The following is a 22,583-nucleotide window of genomic DNA, read 5'->3' on the forward strand; positions in this document are numbered from 1 at the left end:
GAATCTGTCCTGTTTGTGGATCCAGTACCTGGACACCATGTGGAGAAAAAATAACATTTAGTCCTTTTTCACATAACTGACCAATAGAAATAAGATTGAGTGCCAAATTAGGGATATAATAGGTGTCAGGGAGATGAAGATTTGAGGTAGACACATGACCAGTATGTGTGATGTTCATTTTAGTACCATTTACAGTATGGATTGGTGGTAAGGAAGATATAAGTTTTGCAGAAGACAAGAATTTAAGATTAGTGGTCATACGATTACAACATGCAGAGTCAAAAAGCCAATAAGAATTACCTGGAGTGGCAGACATGGTAGCAGGAGAATTAGAAGAGATAACATGTTTGAATAGTGCCTCAAGATCACTCATGGTGATGGCAGTAGAACCCTCAGTAGCAGCAACAGCAGTGACAGAGGAAGATCTGGGCTTTGAGACATTTTTGAATTTAGAATGCCCTCCTTTTGGTCTTAGAGGGCATGTGGGACAATGTTCAAGAATATGACCGTAACCATGACAATATCTGCATTCTATAGTAGGACAATATGCAAAAGCATGACCAATTTGATTACAATTCTTACAGAGTTGATTGCCAGATTTCTGATGTGAGGATCGAGTAGTTGCAAGAGTAGTTTCAAATTAAGGAGTTTTATCCAAACTGAGACGAGTCTCTTAAAAAATAATCTCTTGAATAGCAGTATCCAATGATGGGAGTGGATTTCGATGTAGCAGGGACGCTCGAACGGCCTCATATTATGATCGAAGAGCCATTAGAACTTGAATGAGATGAAGATGATCTTCACTGATTTTGGCCTGAGATATTTGATTCCAAATGGGTTGGGCCTAGGCAAGAAAATCATTCACAGATTAACCTGCTTCTTGTTTCAGATTATGAAGAGTAGTCCACAACTGATACTAGTGGGAAAGTCCAGTGGTCTGATATTGATTAGCTAAAAAATCCCAGATTTCTTTTGCAGAGTCATAATTAGCAAATTAGATGTGGATGGACGAGACAGAGGTATTGCAAAACCAGGTGATGATCTGATGATTTTTACTATCCCAATCCTCAAGACGATCAGCAAATTTTGCATCAGTTTTATCATTCTCTCTTGTCGGCGTAGTGATATCTCCAATAACAATACGCCAAAGCTTGCGACCTAACAAAAAACTTTTCATTCCTTGAACCTAAAGATTATAGTTGGAACCAGTCAGAACTATTGCAATAGGTTTTGAAATATCAGATTTCTCCATTGATAATAAGATGAGGAGAAAAAAAAATGGTATAATAATAGGAATGAAAGAATGAACCAAACAGGTTGTAGAGAGAGAAGAGAGACCCCAGAAACTAAAAATAAAAGTTTTACGGCTCTGATACCATGTTAGAAGAAAGAATACAAGTAATGAAGGAAAGAATTGTGTATTTATCTGTATCTTATTTACATAGATATTACATCTATTTATACATGAGAATATGAGCTAATTTAGAAAAGAATAATAATTGTTGTAATTATGCTACACAAATCTCCTATAATCATACTAATTGCTGTAATTATGCTACACAAATCTCCTATAATCATGCTAAATGCTGTAATTATGCTAATAAGCACATTGGTCTCTCGTGGTGAGACCAAGGAATCCAATCAGAAATGGAACGATACTATGAATCTCCTATAATCATGCTAATTACAATAATTATGCTAACAAGCACATTGGTCTCTCGTGGTGAGACCAAGGAATCCAATCAGAAATGGAATGATACTATGAATTCTCTCAATCAGAAAATCCAAGCCATCATCAGAATTCCATCTATCAAATTGATTCGTCTGGAGAGACTGCTAGAGTGGGAGAAGATGATCGTGGACGGTTCAATTCAAACCACTACACGTCTCCATTTGCTGAACCCAAAGCACATACGATGTGACACCCCTTACCCGTCTACAATGTAGCCGAGCAAGATATGCCACACAGTTTGCCGGAGCACCAATTCATATTTTCATTACAATTTACCCTTTTTAATTCATTTATTCACAATTTTTGATTAATCTGAATTTTTTGCAAATTTTATAGAAAATCCGGCAGAGTGCCGGCTGTAAATTGGAAAAATAGTTCTTCTGAATCTGTTAAAAACACTTCCAATGTAATCATAGTTTCAATCTCAGTCAACCATCAACATATTTTCAATAATTTCTCAAATCACTTCAGTATCTCAAAATTCAATTCATTTCATATCACACTCAATTCAATGAGAAATACTCACATTTATTACTAAACATAGTTCATAGATAATTACATCAAAAATATAATTACAAGAGTTTATAATATACATGACAAAAGTTTACAAAATACAAAATACTAAAATACCAAAATTCCAAAAGTGGTCTAATGTCCTACCAAATGCACTGCAAATGTGAGGTGACTCTGGACTCTGTGTGCAGATCTGAAAGCTCACCCAATATGAGGTCTGCTGGACTCCCCAGCTATGTCTCCAGTACCTGCGCATGGCAAAAGTGACGCGCTAAGCAATTCTATTTAGTGGTGACAATATAAAATAAAATAACTAAAATAATATAAATATGCATAATGTATGTTTACATTTTAGGTAGACTTAATTTCTGGCATTTATTGCAGTATTATTCGATTAAAATTTTTGTAAGATTCATTATCATTGCCCGAGTAACCCATACTATTCGATTAGACTGGATAAACGGGTAAACTGGTACTGGATACTAAGTACCTTGGACCATCACACCATCGGTCATATTGTGTCTCCCGGTGTACAATAAAACAGCTAATAAGCTGTAATAATCATCAAGGATAAAATTCAAGTATAATGACTCAATTAATATAGCCAAAGGCTATTTTATCATAGAATGGCACGTGAGGCCATAAAACATAGAATGACATGAAACCATATGCAATACTGCTAATAGAACCCTATTGGCATGCCAACCTATCCAAACCAATCTTGCTAGGTGTACTAGGGCATGTTACACTTTTAAATTGTACAATTCTAGAAATTTAAGTTTAGGTGTTACTATTCTTTTCATTAGTCAACTAAAATGTTGACTTTTGCATAGGCAATAGGTACATTGGTTCTAATACTCCCAACATACCACATTTTGCATTCTAAAATTGTTGGTATTGGTTGCCAATACCATTTCTAAGCTTAATGTTAATTGTTCAAAATTTTCAGATTTCAAGCTTTGTGTTTTCTGTTCCATTAGTCATTTTTGTAGTGGGAATTTGGCAAAGTGTTCAACATGAAAGTTGTTCCTTATTTTGTCTAGTTACATTTCTTTTTTTTAATCACTCCATTTGGAGTTTTGTAGCTCAAGTTATGGCCTAAACACCATAACTAGCCGGATTACCAACTTCCCAGATTTTCTGGACTGACCAAATCTATAGTGTTTGGGATAGTGACTGCAGGTCACCTTTTGAACATGTTATGGTCAAATTTTAGGTTAGATTTCTTTATGAAAGTTGTAGATATATGTCTCAGCTATTTGCTGGTAAAATTTTAGGTCAATTGGACCTTTCTACACTGAGTTATGACCAAATGAATAAACACTGTTTATTTGGTCATTTTGCCCAGGCAGAATGCAGGTCACCCATATTAGGGCAATCTTTAGGTTAACTTGGTTTGGTTTTTTGGGCATGGTTTCTTCACTAAAGTTGTGCCATTATGTGTCTAGTTTCATGTCCTATTGGCCTTTGTAGCTCAAGTTATGGCCTAAGCACCATAATTGGCCAGATTACCAACTTCCCAGATTTTTTGGACTGACCAAATCTATAGTGTTTGGGGCAGTGATTGCAGGTCACATTTTGAACATGTTATGGTCAAAATTCAGGTTAGGTTTCTTCATGAAAGTTGTAGATATATGTCTCAGCTATTTTCTGGTAAAATTTTAGGTCAATTGGACTTTTCTACACTGAGTTATGACCAAATGAATAAACACTATTTATTTGATCATTTTGCCCAGGCAGAATGCAGGTCACCTGGATTAGGGCAATCTTTAGGTTAACTTGGTTTAGTTTTCTGGGCATGGTTTCTTCACCAAAGTTGTGCCATTATATGTATAGTTTCATGTCCAATTGGCCTTGCACCAATTGAACCTCTACAACTCTAGTTATTGCTGTCCAAACCTACTGGACTCATGCCTAGTCCTGCATGTCACCAAGGGCAGCCAAACTATCCTCAATTCCTACTACACAAACCACTTCATTTCTTGTTTACACATAACCAAATGGTCACTAATTAACCATTAAAACTTACTTTCACCATTACATGATCAAAGTCTCTATTTCATACCCAAACCCTAACCCTAACATCTCAAATCATGCATTTAACTTGCATTTCACCATTTCACTTAAGAGACTAATGTTAAGGCAGCCATACTACCATTTCTAGTTCCATGAAATCCTCAAAACCTTACCACATCCAAGGCTGCCAAAAATGTGGGATGGGCATACACCTGTTATTTGTTAAATTTCTTTATAATGTTGCACTCAATCATACTCCTTCAACATGAATTTAAAGAGAAAAACAAGTTTAAGTCACTAACCTTTAATGGAGCTAATCTCAAACTTGTAAGAACTCTTCTTTAACACTTCTTTTTGCTCCCAAAAGATTCACCAAGATGAAAGAGCAAACTTTTGTGTTAACACCTAGGGTTTTTGTTGGAAGAAAACTAGGGAAAGCAAGCTTTTAGTGAGCTTGGCTATGGAGGAGTGAGAGAGAGCTTTGGGATGTTTTTTGAAGAAGGGATTTTTGCCCTCTTTTTTCTATTTTTAATGTATTATAATTGTCTTGCTTTAATTTAATTGGCCATAGCATTTTTAATTACCTTATGCTTACATAAACATGAAGTAATAAATCCCATAATTTTCATTTTCTTTTCTTTCATTGCCTATTCATTTTTAAATAATTTTTCATCAATATTTATTCATATTTTATGTCATATAATTCACTTACATAAATGGACAAGTAGGTTAAAAATCATCCCTGAAGATGAAATGACCAAAATGCCCTCCGTTTGGCTTAACGAGCCAAAATTGTGTACCGATTGATTAAATTTTTCTTGTATTTTCTTAACATTTTATTGTCATTGGAACCCCAATAATCCTTCCCTGAGGTCTCAAAAATTATTTCATGAAGTTTTCCCCGGGTCTCGAGTTGCTAACGGCCTTCACCATCGCTTCCCTTTCGAGTTACTCATCCCTGGGGTTTCGGCTCGTTTAACCTTAGTGTATTTCTTTCCTATAAAATTTTCCTTGATTTTTATGAGCATTAATTGGTTTCTTTATAACTCCCCACTTTAGTCTAATTATAATTTCAAACATTTTAGCTGCCCGGACCGACATTGATCACCGGAACAGTAGAATGTACGGACTAGCTAAAGCGAGGATGTTACATACGGCCCTGGCAAATTGTTGATGAAATATTTTCAGTGATTTACCACCAGTTTTTTAGTATTTACCCAGATCAAGAACTGCATGAACGATTTCTTCTCAATGAGCACAGAAGAGAACAACTCTTATCTAGAGATACTTCGGTTGTGCTTTGCTCTAGAACTGTTGGTATTGCTTTACATGTCACCAGTTCAAGATGATAGATTGTTTGCTGCTGGAGTAATTATACATATTCTGAAGCTGAGTAGAATAGACTTGACAGAAGATTGGTGTAACAAATGCGCATTTTTGGTGTTAAGAGTTTTGCGAGTTGCTTAGGAGGGTATCTCACGAGGATACCCTGTATCTCTCTGGTCGGAGTACTCTCGGGTTGCTGCCGGACATTTCTAGTTGGTTTATGTATGGGGAGGATACTAAGGGAGCCAGTTTGATGAAGGAGATTTTCTCTTTTGTTAGTGAGCTGGGGAATGGGTTGTGCCAGGATCTGGTTGCCTTTACAGAATCGCCCTGGAGCTCAGGGCCCTTTTTCGGTGATTTTTGTGACTTTAAGGCGTTTTTGCTACCTTTGCATACAGTAATTAAGAGGGGTCCCAGTGCTGATCCAATTCTAAAAAGAGGTTATGTGGAAGCCTCTGACTATCTTTATGCTACATTTCTTAAATTGTTGAGAAAGATGAATGAATGCCTTTTTAAGATGCAAGATTGTTTGCCTTTGAACAGAACATGGGGAGATGTTACGGTTTGGCGTGGTTGGTTTCACTATCTTGCCATTTTGGAGGAATTGCAAAAAATCAGCGAACATTATAAGGTTGCTGAAGAAGAATTGTGAATGCCTTTACGGCTTAGAAAGCTTTCACTATGTGTGCTGCTTGTCAAATATTTGAAGCCAACAGATAATATTAGGTGGCTTCTAGAGCATAAGAATGAGTATGGTTATGAATTTAGGAGGCATATGGCGAGGGAGATTGTTAGGGGTGAGCAGATTTCGATTCAAACCGAAAAACCGAACAGAACCAAATTAATTCGATTCAATCAGTTCGGTTTAAAAATTCAATCGGTTCGGCTCGATTTTATACTATAAAAATTTCAGTTATTTTGATTCGGTTTAGTTTTGAAGAAAAAAACAGTTAAACCGAACCGAAGTGAATAGTAATTTTATATATTCAAATTGAATCCAATTGAACCGAATCGATTTTTGAATTGATTTATTTTTATGAGAAATTTATAAATTATATTTAATTATATATATATATATATATATATTATTTAATTTCATTGATTAATAGTTATTAGGTTCAAACCAAAGTCAAAATTAGACTAAACAACTTGAAAATTAAGTCTAAATTAAAAAATAATAAAAAATAAAAACCGATCAATTTGAACCGAACCGAACTGAAATAGAATGGTTTAGTTCAATTCGTTTTTTCATCCATTTCGGTTCGGTTTAGTTTCTAAAATATGTAATTCAGTTTTCATAATTTAATTCGGTCTGGTTCGATTCGGTTTGGTTCAGTTTGAATTGAATGCTCACCCCTAGAGATTGTTATATCAAGCACACAAATCTAAGGTACACAAACAAATCGCACAATCATACAATATAGAAAAGAGAAGAAGAATAACACAAGATTTAACGTAGTTCAACCATAAGGTCTACGTCCACGGACAAGATAAGAGACAAAGTTCAACTATGATGAAAAGAGCAAGATACAATCACTTAGAACTCTCAAACCCTAACCTCAATGTGTTTCCCAAATATCTCACAACTTTGTCACAAAGGGTAGAATATTATAATATTTATACTGATCTAATCGGGTTACAGTGCGAAACTTTCGGGTCAAGTTATAATTCGTATCCATGAAAAACATATCCAAAATTCAAGTCACAAAAAAAAAAATGACAGAGATGATTCCCAAGCAAAATGAAGATTTTCAAAGATCTCTCAAGATGGTAATTGACAGATTCCTTAACAAGGCAACATCATTCACAAATGTGGAAGGCCATCAGATGCTCCCTGGTGATTTGTTTACACTGCCCAGAGTACAAGAAGATAATCCACCTGATATAATGGAGAAGTGGTTTCTTTCAATGTGCCAAGCTATATTCAATCCACAAAATGCCCTCTTTATGGCATCTCCAAGTGTTCCCACACAAGTCTATCCTAATCCTGGTATGCTTTCCATTGAATGTTATGCATGTTTCTTTCAACAGGATTTTATAGATGTGTGTTCATGAACTCTACTTGATAGAAAAGATTGGTTAAACCCTGTCACACCTTACCCCTCTGTAAGGCATAACATGATCCCGTAGAATACCTAATGAACTACCGAACTTCACCTACCGATAACTCATTAAGTACCTTATAAGGGATTTTAAAATAATTTTCTTACTTTTATAAGTGGTGAGCATTTTCTACTAGGTATTAAAAGATTTAATTAGAGTTTGAAAACTAGTTAAAATTTTTATTTCATTTTATTTTTTCGCAAATTTTATAAAAATTTCAGCAGAGTGTCATCTGTATTTTGAGAAAACAGTTCTTCAAATACCTGTAAAAAGCACTTTCAATGATTTATCTCAACAACTTCATCGATTCCACAATAAATCCCAGCCAATTTCAATATCATTTCTCAATTTTCAAAATTCAACAATCATCAAAATACTACCAATTAATTTCATTCAAATTAAAACAAAATATTTCTATTCATATTCATTAAAGATAAAACAATTTATATACAACATTCTAAAAATTTACATTAAGAGAAATCCAAACCAAAATTTATCACAAGCTTTATACAACTTTATACCACTTTATACAACTGCTCATAACCAATTTTACATGTCCATATAGTTACATACATTTACCTACATCAAAATAATTTTTACAATCAGGGTATAAAATATACCCAATAGACTTCAAAGTAGGTAGTTCCTCAATCCTCAGCAGCTAACTCTGCTGCTCCTCTAGTCCCTATATCTGCAATAGCAATAACAGCCATCGTTAAGTACTAGGACTCAGTGGTGCACAACATACTAAAATAATCTTTATGCAGAATTTAAAACATATTTATTCAAAAATTATACTGAACATGCGATATCAATACAAAACATGATTTATAAGATTTTAGTTCAAACAATTTTATTTCAAAAGTCTCAAAACCATTTACATAAAAACACACAGTTATATCATGCCGTTCGAAACAAATATAATCTCAGTAGCTAGAGGCTAAGGAGAAGTCACAACACAAGGCTAGCTAGCTCAAATATATGGATATCCATTCAATTTCTTCTTCTACTGGCACGCACCTCAACACTTTAGCCAGAAAAGGAATCAAAATTTGAAACTGATTTCTCCCACTAGTCATGCTAGTGAGGTGTTTAAATATATGGTCATGACACTGTGGTTTCAAAACTTATCTTAACAATTTACTAAACATTTATTGCCATTTCAAACATACTCAAATAAACTTTCAACAATTCAAAGCAAAAGCATAATACACATTTCATGCACTTTGTAAATGAATTTTAAAGCATATTGATGTTGGGCACAAACCTTAAGCTAGTCACCTCTTGGCCTTGACTCGATCCCTTGGGTTCTTTCCCGATATTCTTTTCTACTGAAACACACAGTTTCACAGTGTTTCAGTATCATAACTCATCATAAATCCAAAAATAAATTTAAATTCACTTATACCTAGCTTTAATATGCTAAACTTGGCGTTCTTTAAATTCTATATTTCGGGGTTACTGTTCACTACACTATTCAAGTCAATTTGTTGACTTTCTAATACTTAATAGGTATGGGATTCTAATTTCACCCACATACCACATTTTAGTTACCTAACTTATTGGTTTTGGTTGTTTTCTCAAATTTTAAGTCCTTTAGACAAAATTGCAAAATTTTCAGTTTTGGTGTCCTATGTTGCACTGTTCCATTGGTCATGTTGCTGTTAGAATTTGGCTAAGTTTTCTTCATATAAATTGTTCCTTATTGTCATAACTTTATTCTCCTTTTTGAATCACTCCAATTGGAGTTTTGTAACTCAAGTTATAGCCATTTGAATCATGGCTGCCGGATTGGACTTAACCCAGATTTTCTGGGCAAATTCTGGTTCTGACAGTTTTAGGTCACCAATTTTGGGTGGCTAAATGACTTGGTTAAGGGCATAATTTGGGTTTGTGTTCTTCATGAAAGTTGTAGTACTATGTCACACGTTTCTAATGTCACAAAAATCAGGTCATTTGGACCTACCTAGCCCAAGTTATGGCCAAATAAACAAACACTGTTCATTTGGTCATTTTTGTACAGGTCAGATTGCCTAATCCGGATTTGGTCAATTTGTTCACTAGGTTTTAGTCACTTTTTGGGCATGATTCCTCAATGAAAAATGTGTCATTTTGTGTCTAGTTTCATTCCCATTTGGCCTTACACCAATTGGGCTTGTAAAGTTTCAGTTTTGGTCCCTAAAAGTGACCTTGGTCCTGCTACCTGCATACTGCCCACATCCAATCCGAATCTCCAATCAATTCCAACACTTCCAACATACCCCAATTGGTCACAAATGACCATTTTTCACCTCAAACAAGGTCAAACGCACCATTTGACCACTTTTCCAAATTTTTGTCTTCCAAACCCTAGGTGCCAAAACCCTAACTACACTAATTGTTACATTTAACTAATTCAAAGCATACCAACATCACTTCCACACTCATACAAGCTTACCTACTCTTTTAATTCAATCAAATTCATGCATTACCATCTAAAACCCTAGCTGACCAAAATTTACATCTAGTCCTCCAACAATTATTTTTGTTTCATTTTAAGCATATTTCTAAGTTCTTTATGCTATAAATACATTGATTAAACTAAAAGGTTGAAGTTTGCTTACTAACCTTAGTGCAGAAAATTTCTTTCCCTTCAAACTTCTTCATTTTTTTTCTTTCCTCCTCAATCTTCTTTTCTACTTGAGTTAGCAAGGTTTCTTTAGGTTTAGGGTTTAACTTATGGGCAAAACTAAGTTTTTCAAGCTCAAACAATGAGCTTCAATAGAGTTTGGTGAGGGAGAGGGAGGAGAGAGAGAGGTCACAGCTAAGGGATGAAGATGAGTCTTTTTTTTTTTCTTTCTTTTCTTTTTCTTTTATGAATTTATCCTTTAGGAAGACCATAAATTAAATTAATTAAATTTTAATTATAATATTTATTGCATCATGCATGATGTCATCACCTTTCACTTTTTCATTTTCCTTTTTTTTTCTATTTATTTTTCCATTAGTTCTTTAATTTAATTTCCGATTCCGAAATTTCAATTTCTCTGATTTTATTTGACAGTCAGGTCAGGAGTCAGCTCTAGGGGTGAATTGACCAAATTACCCCTCGCTGGTTCGATCCGATTTGCTAGTTATTTGATATTTCTTTCGGATCTCTGACCTAATTATTTGACCGGTTTAACAATTCTTTTTCATGATTTTCTCTTTTCCACTGTGTACGCAATAGTCCTAAGGACCGCGGCGTCACATTTTATGGTTTGAAATTTGAGTTTAAATTAACCTCGCAATCCTTCCCGAGAAGGTCACCTATCGCTGTGACTCTTAGCTCATTTAACCTCTTATATTCTATTTTTCTTATTTATACTTAACTAATTGACAATTACTAATTATTTGTGTTTAAGGCTTATCTAGTTATCTTAAGTGTGGTTCTAATCCTCTTAATTGCCTGGACCGACACCAGTCACCGGAATAGTGAAATATACCAGGCTATGCAAATAGGGGTGTTACAAACCCTATCTTGATTAATAAAGCATTGGTTTTCCTAAATTATTTAGAATTTATAGACACCATAACATTTATATTTTTAACTTGGTCAAGTACCATTGAATTCCATTGAATAAAGTATAAACGAACTCTATAAAGTATTTATTTATGATTGATAAGTGTATAATTTATTAATTTTACTCCCATTACATTTAGTGCTTCTAGTATATTTTTATGCCTAATTCAGTTGATTAAAGTATAATTATCAAATAGGCATATTTTTAGAGAGTTGTTGGAATAATTATGTTAAATGGAGAAATTTTCAGCATTTGCATTAATTTGACCTTTGCTGTATTTTTAGGTGTTTCTAAAGTTATAGTTCTCCAAATCCAATGCTGTTCAATTCATTAGAAAGCTAAGTTAGAGCACTATAAATGATAAAGAGGGACCAAAGCCCAAATCAGTCTCCAAGGTTGTCAGAATGGGCTATGGATCTATTACAAAAGCCCATGCTTGATGTGTCACGACCAGTCTTGGGATTTATTTTATATCTGGAGCTCTGGAGGTCCAAATGAAGCAAACACAGGCCCATTTGAACATTAAGATCTACCTCTACAATTTCTATGAAGGGCTAGAAGCAAGATAATGCCATTTTAATTGTCAAAAACGGCAATGAAGTCGTCATTATGGGCTGGATACTCTGTCAAAACCAGTCTCAGTTTTTGGCCCATAACATAGGCTTTAGACCACTGATTTGGGCAAATGAGTACCTGTTGGAAAGCTAAGAAGTAGGGCTACAACTTTCCTGAAGAAGTCAGAGACAGAATCACAAGGAAAGTGGCTGAAAATCGGCCATGATTGCAGAGCAGAAAATCCATCTTTTTCAATTTCAAAAATTTTTCAAGTTTGGTTCTTATCTTTGGTATTAGGTTTTTTTATTATAAAGACTATCTTTAGCAGTAGCTTCGACATATCCATTCAGCAGCCTCGACATCAAAAACACCTTCATTCTCCATTCACATCCATAGTGTAACACCCTAGACAGATCCCACATCGACAAAACACGGGAGAGATGCTGGATTTATAAGTTGGTGGTTCGCCTAGGGTGTTACACATAGTTTTAGATTTCTTCATTATTTCTTTATTTTTCTGTAAGCCATGAGCAGCCAAGTTTTCGATAATAACCTAAGGAAACAATAGGGTGAATTAAATGATTTATGCTTTATAAATTGTTGTTCAGCTTAACTACTTCCTATTCTTAAAGCAGTTATTAAATTGATGAGGATTGCTTAATACCAATTCAGTTAATAATTAGAGTCAATAAGAGTGCTAGGCTCAAATTGATGAGTATAGGAAAATGAAGGGTTTTACCTCACTATTTGGTAAATCTACGTTAAGTATTCAATAAGAGATAATTGTATTTCTTTTGTCTATGATCGAGTCATTCATTGGAATGTGAATTACCTTGTACTGAAGTTTGTTTAAATTAAGAGTTTCTTATCTAAATTTAGTTCTTTAATTTCTAAACTTGATTTCTTCTGATTTAGTATTACAACCCCCCCCCCCCAACCTTTGTTCTTTTTCTGGTACACAAGTGCACAAAATTTAGTAATGCAGTTTCTAGGGTTCAACCTGGATTACCACTTATTGCAATCATTCAAAAAATATTTCATTACTGATAATTTCAGTTAATTTTTTATGGATTCGAAAACCATCAAGAATTTTGGCGCCGTTGCCGGGGACTGAAGTTTATTGGATTTTGTGTTTCTAGTGTTAGGATATTTTATTATTAACTTTGTTTGTGAAGTGTTGCTGTTTTCAGGTTTTCAGCAAAAATTATGGTGTTACCATTTATCGATAGATTTTTGGTTGAATTAGGAGGGTGGCCCATATTTTTTTTTTTGAAGGAAACGATGTTTTACTCAAGACCAATCAATCCATTAAATTCTTTGTCCCCACCCTCTTGAGGCTAAATTCTATCGTTTTTTAGGGTTTTGAGGCATTTTTCTGTTTTTACTTTGATTTTTTTTGTTTATGACAAGAACTTCTCAATTTGGTGACTTGCTCTTTGATCCAGAAGTAGAAAAAATAGCTAAACGGTTGAGAAAATTGGCTAAGCAAGCTATGCAGATTCCAAATACGTCTGAAGGAGTCCAATCTCCAAGGGAATTGAGGTCGGATTTGGATTCGAATTTAAATTCTGAATACAAAATCATGGCTGCTAGAACTTTGAAAAAGTTGGCTGCTTCTGATCTAAACCAACAGCCTTTGTGTATTCAATACCCTGCTTTAAATGTTGCTTTTGAGTTAAAATCTGGACTAATCCATTTGTTGCCTAAGTTTCATGGTCTTGCAGGTGAGGATCCACATAAGCATTTGAAGGAATTTCATGTTGTGTGTTCCAGCATGAAACCTCAAGGAGTTTCAGAGGACCAGATCAAGCTTCGAGCTTTCCCTTTCTCACTGGAAGGCACAGCTAAGGATTAGTTGTATTACCTTCCTTTTGGATCTATCAACTCATGGAATGAGATGAAGTGGATATTTTTGGAGAAGTATTTTCTTGCTTCCCGTGCTGTCAACATAAGAAAAGAAATTTGTGGGATCCGGCAGTACAATGGAGAGAGTTTTTATGAGTATTGGGAGCAATTTAATAAGCTGTGTGCAAGCTGTCCCCATCATCAAATAAGTGAGTAGCTTCTGATTTAGTATTTCTATGAGGGACTTCTATCAATGGACCGCAGTATGATAGATGTTGCTAGTAGAGGAGCTTTGGTTGATAAGACACCAGAAGATGCAAGGAGGCTGATTGCCAATATGGCAGCAAACTCTCAATAGTTTGGAATGAGAATGGATCACACACCTAAGAAGGTTAATGAGGTAAGTACATCTAACCTTGAAAAACAGATTTCTGATTTAACTTCTTTGGTGAGGCAATTGGCTATAGGGAACATGCAAACAGTTAAGGTATGTGGAATTTGTTCGGGTTTGGGTCATGCTACTGACATGTGTCTAGCATTACAAGAGGATGAATCAATACAACATACTAATGCAGTAAGAAATTATGAACAGCCACAACGCAGGTGTGATCCCTTTTTTAATACTTATAATCCAGGATGGCAAGATCATCCCAATTTGAGTTATGGGAATCAACCAGTACAAAACCGATACCACCAGCAAAGACCACAAGTGAATCAACCACCTCCGCCTCCCTCAAATCAAGGTATGTCACTTGATGAAATTGTTAAGGCTTTGGCTAGCAATACACAACAGTTTCAACAAGAGACCAGAAATAGCATTCAAAACATAGAGAGGCAGATTGGTTAATTAGCTTTATCTGTGAGTAAGCTTGAAGCTCAAGGTTCTGGAAAGCTTCCATCACAAACAGTCATGAATCCTAGAGAAAATGCGAGTGTTATAGTGTTGCGGAGTGAGAAAGAAGTTGATAATCATACTCCACATGAGTCAATAAAAAAGAAGAAGCAAGGAGCAAAAGAGTTTGAAGTTCCTGAAGTTGAGGTAAATACTGAACCTAAACTGAATAAGGTTAATAATTATGTTCTTCCTCCATTCTCCTGCAGGTTGGCCAAGACTAAGAAAGAAGAATAAGAGAAAGAAATTTTGGAGACTTTCAGAAAGGTAGAGGTCAATATACCTTTTCTTGATGCGATCAAACAAGTTCCCAGGTATGCTAAATTCCTAAAGAAATTATGTACTACAAAGTGCAAGTTAAGGAATAATGAGAAAATCAATGTGGGAGAAAATGTGTCGGCATTAACTCAGCGAAAATTGCCCCCTAAGTGCAAGGATCCAGGTTCATTTTCTATTCCCTACAAAATAGGTGATTCAAAATTTGAACGTGCAATGGCAGATTTAGGAGCATCTATTAATGTCATGTCATATTCAGTTTTCTAGACTTTGAATTTGGGTCCTTTGAAAGAAACTAGTGTCATTATTCAGTTAGTTGATCGTTCTAATGCTTACCCATTAGGAGTAGTTGAGGATGTGTTGGTGCAAGTTGGAGAATTGATTTTTCCTGCAGATTTTTACATTCTGGATATGGAGGATAGTGCTCCCACATCAAAGTCAGCTTTGATTTTGTTTGGAAGACCTTTCCTAAAAACTGCCAAGATAAAAATTGATGTGGATGAGGGTACCTTAACTATGGAGTTTAATGGAGAGACTGTCAAATTTAATATCTTTGATGCCATGAAGTATCCTGCTGATGATCATTCTGTCTTTTCTATTGATGTTGTGGATACATTTGTGCAGGATGTTTTTGAGTTAAGCATGGAGGATGAGTTGGAAAGAAAATCACAATTGCATGAATTAGAGGAAATTCGCCTTAAGGCTTATGAGAATTCTAGGATCTATAAAGAAACGACAAAGGCATTCCATGACAAACTAGGGAAGCAGTTTGTGGTTAGGCAAAAAGTTTTATTGTATAATTCCATATTGAAGCTGATGCTTGGTAAGTTGCGTTCTTGTTGGATTGGACCCTTTATTGTCACTAATGTGTTTACTTATAGTACAGTTGAAATTCAAAGTTTAGGAACTAACAAAGTGTTCAAGGTCAACGGTCATAGACTCAAGCCATTTTATGAAGGGTTTCAGGAGCATTCAGTAGGGGAGCTCAAATTGAGTAACCCAATTTATTTGGATTAAGGAGCTTTGCCATGTCGAGCTAACGACGTTAAACAAAGGCGCTACTTGATAGGCAACCCATGGGTGGTTTGTTAGCCACAATCAGATTTGTTTTTTTTTCCCTTATCTTATTTTATTTTCTAGGATTTTTTTCTTTCTTTTCTTTTTGCATTTGGGCTTTACATTGGGGACAATGTGAGTTTTAAGTGTGGGGGAGGAGTTTTTAACATCTACAAAAAAAAAAAAATCGTTCTCATAAGCTTGATTCATGATTCTATATTAACTCTCGGAGAGAAGTGCTTTGTCCTTGAAATGACTTTTCTATTTTAGGTTGAATTTTTGAGATTTTAGGCAAGGTAATAGTAACTTTAATAATGGATTTTCCCTATTCTCCATACCATAGAGCAATTATTTTTCCTGCATAAATCATTTGGGCTTGATTTAATGGTGAAATGATTAGTTATGTGTGCTTTAAACTAGTGTCATGCATATTTCAAAACTTTGTTTAATCTATCAGGGCACTTTATAATATGTAGATTCATAAATTGGGGGAAATAAAAGGCTGAACTTGAAAATTGCTCCAATATTTTAGTTAAGAAAAGTAACCAGGGGTCTTCATGAACCCCATGTTGATTCTCAAGCCAAAAGCTAGCTAGGATATGAACAAGTTACTTTTCTAAAGGTGACGGTTAAAAAAAAAAAAGTAACTGTGATGAGAAAGAAGTACCAATTTTAAATAAAAATAAAAAAATAAAAAATAAATAAAAAAACAAAAAGGGCCATTTCTATCTCTCATAAGATTTGTAAAGAGCTATAATTGTTGTGCCTTGATAAATTAGCCTTGTATTTTGGTGTGTATTGATTTAAAATTTTATAAAACTTTAATTGTGTGAGCTTAATTGATTTCAAGCATTTTGTTTTGTGCTGGAGAATTGTTGATATATTGGTATGGTGTTGATGGAATTTGTTGTGATGGTTATTACCTTACTTGCCTCTTCTTTTAAACTTTTAATCTTTTGTTAGAGAATGTTGTGATAGGGTGAAGTTAAGTAAACTTCTAAGTGGAGTTGATTGAGAGTTTAAGTCATGCTTGAGGACAAGCGTGGAATCAGTGTGGGGGAATTTGATAAGTGCATAATTTATTAATTTTACTCCCATCACATTTAGTGCTTCTAGTATATTTTTATGCCTAATTCAATTGATTAAAGTATAATAATCAATTAGGCATATTTTTAGAGAGTTATTGGAATAATTGTGTTAAATAAAGAAATTTTCAGCATTTGTATTAATTTGACCTTTGCTATATTTTTCAGGTGTTTCTAAAGTTGTGGGTCTCCAAATCTAATGCTGTTTAATTCATCAGAAAGCTAAGTTAGAGCACTATAAATGATAAAGGGGGACCAAAGCCCAAATCAGTTTCCAAGGTTGTCAGATTGGGCTATGGATCTATTACAAAAGCTCACGCTTGATGTGTCACGACTAGTCTTGGGATTTATTTTATATCTGGAGCTTCAGAGGTCCAAATGAAGCAAACCTAGGCCCAATTGAACATTAAGAGCCACCTCTACAATTTCTATGAAGAGTTGGAAGCAAGATAAGGCCGTTTTAATTGTCAAAAATGGCAATGAAGTCGTCATTATGGGTTGGATACTTTGTCAAAATCAGTCTCGGTTTTTGGCTCTTAATTTGGGCTATAGACCTCCGATTTGGGCAAATGAGTACCCGTTGGATAGCTAAGAAGTAGGGCTACAACTTTCCTGAAGAAGTCAGAGACAGAATCACAAGGGAAGTGGCATCGACCATGATTGCAGAGCAGAAAATCCGTCTTTTTGAATTTCAAAAATTTTCCAAGTTTGGTTTTTATCTTTGGGATTAGGTTTTTTTTTTTATTATAAAGACCATCTTTGGCAGCAGTTTCAACATATTCATTTAGCAGCTTCGACATCAAAAACACCTTCATTTTCCATTCACATCGATAGTTTTAAATTTCTTCATTATTTCTTTATTTTTTTTGTAAGCTATGAGCGACTAAGTTTCTTAATTCAGTTCAAGGGATTCTAGTTCTATTGCATGATTTGTAAGACTATGTTTTTAATTTAAATTATGCCTTTTTGAATATCTATTGTTTTTTGATTTCATTGTTTTTTATCTATTGAATGATTTGTTAAAAAGACCTATTAGTTAATTGTTTGATGTGATCAATTGCTAGTTCATCTTCATAATTCGTAATTATTGTGTAAGATTGAATGTGAGTAGCAATTAGGTTTTATTGATTATGATCCAAGTTTTCGATAATAAACTAAGGAAACAATAAGGTGAATTAAATGATTTATGCTTTATAAATTATTGTTCAGCTTAACTACTTCCTATTCTTAAAGCAATTATTAAATTGATGAGGATTACTTAATACCAATTCAGTTAATAATTAGAGTCAATAAGAGTGCTGGGCTCAAATTGATGAGTATAGGGAAGTTAGGAGTTTTACCTTGCTGTTTGGTAAATCTACGTTAAGTATTCAATAAGAGATAATTGTATTTCTTTTGTCTATGATCGAATCAATGCATTGGAATGAAAATTGCCTTGGACTGAAGTTTGTTTAAATTGAGAGTTTCATATCTAAATTTAGTTCTTTAATTTCTGAACTTGATTTCTTCTGATTTAGTGTTACAACCCCCCCCCCCCCCCCCCACCAACCTTTGTTTTTTTTCTGGTACACAAGTGCATGAAATTTAGTAACTCAGTCTCTAGGGTTAGACCTGAATTACCACTTATTACAATTATTCAGAAAATATTTCATTACTAGTAATTTCAATTAATTTTTTGTGGATTCGACAACCATCAATGATTATAGTTATGAGAGAGAGTTATGCAGTACAAACAAACTAGAAGCTTAATAATGAAAATGGGACAGATTCAAGTTATGTTTCATAATTGTAATAAGAGTGTTTTGATGGAAATGAATGTCTTGTTAATTGAAGGTTGGGTTATATATATATATATATATATATATATATATATATATATGTTTGTGATTCTCCTTCTTTGATCTCTCCCTAATTGGTTCTATGTATATGAGGTATTGCAAAATTCTTATTCCATACATGAAGGTTTAGTACTCACATATTTCTAATATATGTAGTAATTAAGTTGGAGAACTTGCACCTTAAGTATTCCAGCTTAGCTGATAAGCTAATTGCATTATGTTTGATTCATAAAGTGCCAATAGGTGTTGTCTTTGATCTCGTGTTTTTCTTACAATTGGTTGGAAAGAATATTTCATTAGAAGATATAAGGGATACAGATCCATGATTGTATGGTTACTGTAAGAAGATACTGGAAATGGGTGATGTGTTGTATCCGCAAGCATACAGGCCGTATCAAGTAATAAAGTAATAAGTAAAATATCGTTTCCACGAGGAATTGTGTTTAAATATTAGAGTATGTCTGTTTTGATTATTTAAACTAATGACAATTTATAGGATAACTAAATTAACTAAATGCAACAATTTAAATGGAAAATAAAGAAAATAGGCAATGGGTAATGCAAATAAAGTCCTAATCTAAACAAAAATTAACTAAATTAATAATGGATAAGCAAGAACAATGACTAATTAATAGTAAAAATGATTTCAAAGTTAGGGTTTATGAATTAAATCTATTGGGACTTGTCTAGGATCATCCAATTTTAAGAAAAAATAGAGTTTGAAGGTGATTGATTATGAAATCCTTCGGATAAGCAAGAACAACGACTAATTAATAGTAAAAATGATTTCAAAGTTAGAGTTTATGAATTAAATCTATTGGGACTTGTCTTGGATCATCCAATTTTAAGAAAAAATAGAGTTTGAAGGTGATTGATTATGAAATCCTTCGATATCTTTTTCAAGCAAACCAATGAGTATTTTAAGAAAACCAAACCTACTTTCATACCCTATTTGATTCACTTAAAACCCATTAAGTTTTGTAACCAATCAATGAATCCTCTTAAATCCTTAATTTATTTCTAAGTCTAGGTGATTTTAAATTCGAATCCTTGACTATCTATTAATGATTTTCACCTTTCGGTCCTTCAATAAAAAATTAAAAACTAGACCCAATGGGATCCAATATTAGATAAGTTATAAAGCACACAAGGAAAAGAATTAAAACTCATATTTATATGAATCTAGATAAAATTCAATGCAAATCCATAAATAAATTTAAAACAATACAACCCAACTCTCAAATCTTAGAAAAACTATTCTATTATGGTAAAAATTATAAGAAGAAATGATAAAACTAAGAAAGAAAACATAAAAATAGACTAAGAATAAAAAAAACCAAGTGAAGGAGAGCCCAAACTCTGAAAAACTACAGTTGAATATCATCTAGCAGTAGCTCTCCAGCAGAAATGGCCTCCTCCCTTCTCCTTCCTTTTTTTTTTTGCCTTTTTTCCCTTATTCCTTCTTTTTATTTACTTCTTCTTCTTCTTTCTTCTTAGGGCAAAAACTAAAAAAAAAATTGCTTTTATATGGTCTCAGAAATTATCCTAAAGTGGGTCTAAAAATGGATAAAGACAAATGAATGGATAGGAGATGAGGTTGATGAAGTTGCTTAACCCAAAGCAACATTTTAAGCAAATTCCAGGTTCTGCATTGCCTGTCTGCATAGGGTAAGCAGCATCTTAAGCAAATCTCGGTAATTTTTGTGTTGCAATGAATTTTTTACTATGCTTGACTTCTGACTTAATCCGAGACACATCTTAAGCATCACGGCATGCCCTAAGCAGAATCTCAAGCAACTTCTCATGCAAATTTCGGTAGGTTTGGATTTTAAAACTTGATTTCTTCATCTTTTTCCTTTTTTCAAGCTTCTAAATCTCCTCAAATCATCTCCTAATGCATCATTGACCTTCAATTTACTACAAAAACATATTAAAAACATAAAAATTGCAAAAATTAAATATCAAGCAATTAAAATTAACAAATAAGCTAAAATAAAGCTAAAACTATAAAAAGTACTTATATTCAAAATGACTCTAAAATGTCTATATGAAATAAGTGTAACAATGGGTTCCAAATCCATTGTGTTCGATGCTTTAGAACTGAGGTTTATCAGAGCTTTGTTATGAATAGAAAAAATGGGCAAAATATTTGTTGATCTTCTCATTCAACATCGTTTTGTTACGTCTATCTCTAAACAAGTTTCTTATTTTGCTCAAGATTTTGCTGATGTTTTTGGTAACATAAGCCTCCAGATGTTTTTTTTTTCCATTGTTTAGAGCTTGAAGATCTTGATTGGATGCTGCAAGGAGTTGAAAACAGTGTTTCTCTTGCTGATTTGAAGGCAAATGCAGCAAGCTATAGATAATGCAAGTGATTTTCTTCCAGTTTGCTTTTGCTATGTGCTTGCAGAATATATATTAACTATGATTGAAATTGTCTCCAATTAAGTTTACTTTTCATTTTCTACTTCCCTTTATCCTTTCTATTGTTCCATTACTGCTTCAGAGTAGTAGTTTGGATCTTAGTTTCTGCAATATATGCACAATTTTCTTTGTGTATGGGGTTTTGGTAAAGTAATGACGGTTTAAGGATTTTCTCCTAACACTTTTGATACAATGATGATGAAAATATGGCAGAGTGACAAACGGAGGCATGTTATTACCAACTGGGAAAAGGGTAGGCTTTCGGGATGCGGGTTATATGAGTCGGTGTATGAAGGATATGCTCCTGGTGATTTCTTTTATGCTGTCAAGAAGGTTCAATTGTTTGATTAAGCAAATTAGACAAAGCAGTGCATTTACCAGATTGAGCAGGAGATTGCCTTATTAATCCAGTTCAATCATCCAAACATAGTTCAATACTATGGCACAGACAAGGATGAAACAAAGCTCTATATTTTTCTTGAGCTTGCAAGTAATGGCTTTCTTGCAGAAATTTACAGTAGGTATCATCTTAAGGATTCCCAAGTGGCTGCATACACCAGACAGATACTACATGGGTTGAAGTACCTCCATCAGCGCAATGTTATTCATAGGGACATCAAATGTGCAAATATATTGGTGAATGTTGGGGGAACCGTGAAGCTTGTAGATTTTGGTTTGGCAAAAGTGACAGAGTTTAATAATCATATAAAATCTTGCAAGGGAACTCCATGCTAGATGGCCCCTGAGGTTGTCAACCTAAAAAGAAGAGGATATGGACTTCCAGCAGACATATGGAGCCTTGGATGCACTGTGTTGGAAATGTTAATCAGAAAGCGTCCATACTCTCATTTGGAACCTGCGCAGGTTCTATCCAAGATTGGAAGGGGTGAGCCAGCTGCAATTCCCGAGTTTCTGTCAAGTTTATCACAGGACTTCATCTTGCAATGCCTGCAAGTTAATCCTGATGATCGTCCCACTGCTGCTAAGCTCTTGGACCATCCATTTGTAAAGAGGTCATTGCATCCCTAATTAGGCTTTGGCAAATCCTCAAAGTCTGACTAATTGTGGTGTTTTTTAACCAATTCAGCTCATACAATTTCATTTGAAATAAATGATTTTTTAAAATATCTTAGATCAAAGAAACACATTTAAAATCTTTTTAATTTGAATAATAAGAAAGCCAACAAATTAACTTGCTAATAGTTTGTCTTCAAGTGGCTGACTTTCTTGGATTACTGAGGCAATGGCAAATTCTTGCATTCCTTGTATGAACAGTAGGACAATTTCTTGGCCATGAGTTTCTAGGTCTACCCTCCTCAAATGCACTAATGAAGTGAAGAAGCCGCCCCATTGTAACTATCAAAATCCACTAGTCCAATT

General features: G+C 34.2%; 1 non-coding gene and 1 pseudogene across 1 annotated transcript; one reads left to right on the top strand and one right to left on the bottom strand.

The window, feature by feature from the left end:
• Positions 1-1,647: 1,647 nt before the first annotated feature.
• Positions 1,648-22,232, top strand: LOC110644259 (E3 ubiquitin-protein ligase UPL5-like; annotated as a pseudogene).
• Positions 13,733-13,839, bottom strand: LOC131176202 (small nucleolar RNA R71). Its single transcript, XR_009146327.1, has one exon. It is a non-coding gene; the product is annotated as a small nucleolar RNA R71 (small nucleolar RNA).
• Positions 22,233-22,583: the final 351 nt, after the last annotated feature.

The sequence above is a fragment of the Hevea brasiliensis genome, chromosome 18 (genome assembly GCF_030052815.1).
Source record: "Hevea brasiliensis isolate MT/VB/25A 57/8 chromosome 18, ASM3005281v1, whole genome shotgun sequence".
NCBI lineage: Eukaryota > Viridiplantae > Streptophyta > Magnoliopsida > Malpighiales > Euphorbiaceae > Hevea > Hevea brasiliensis.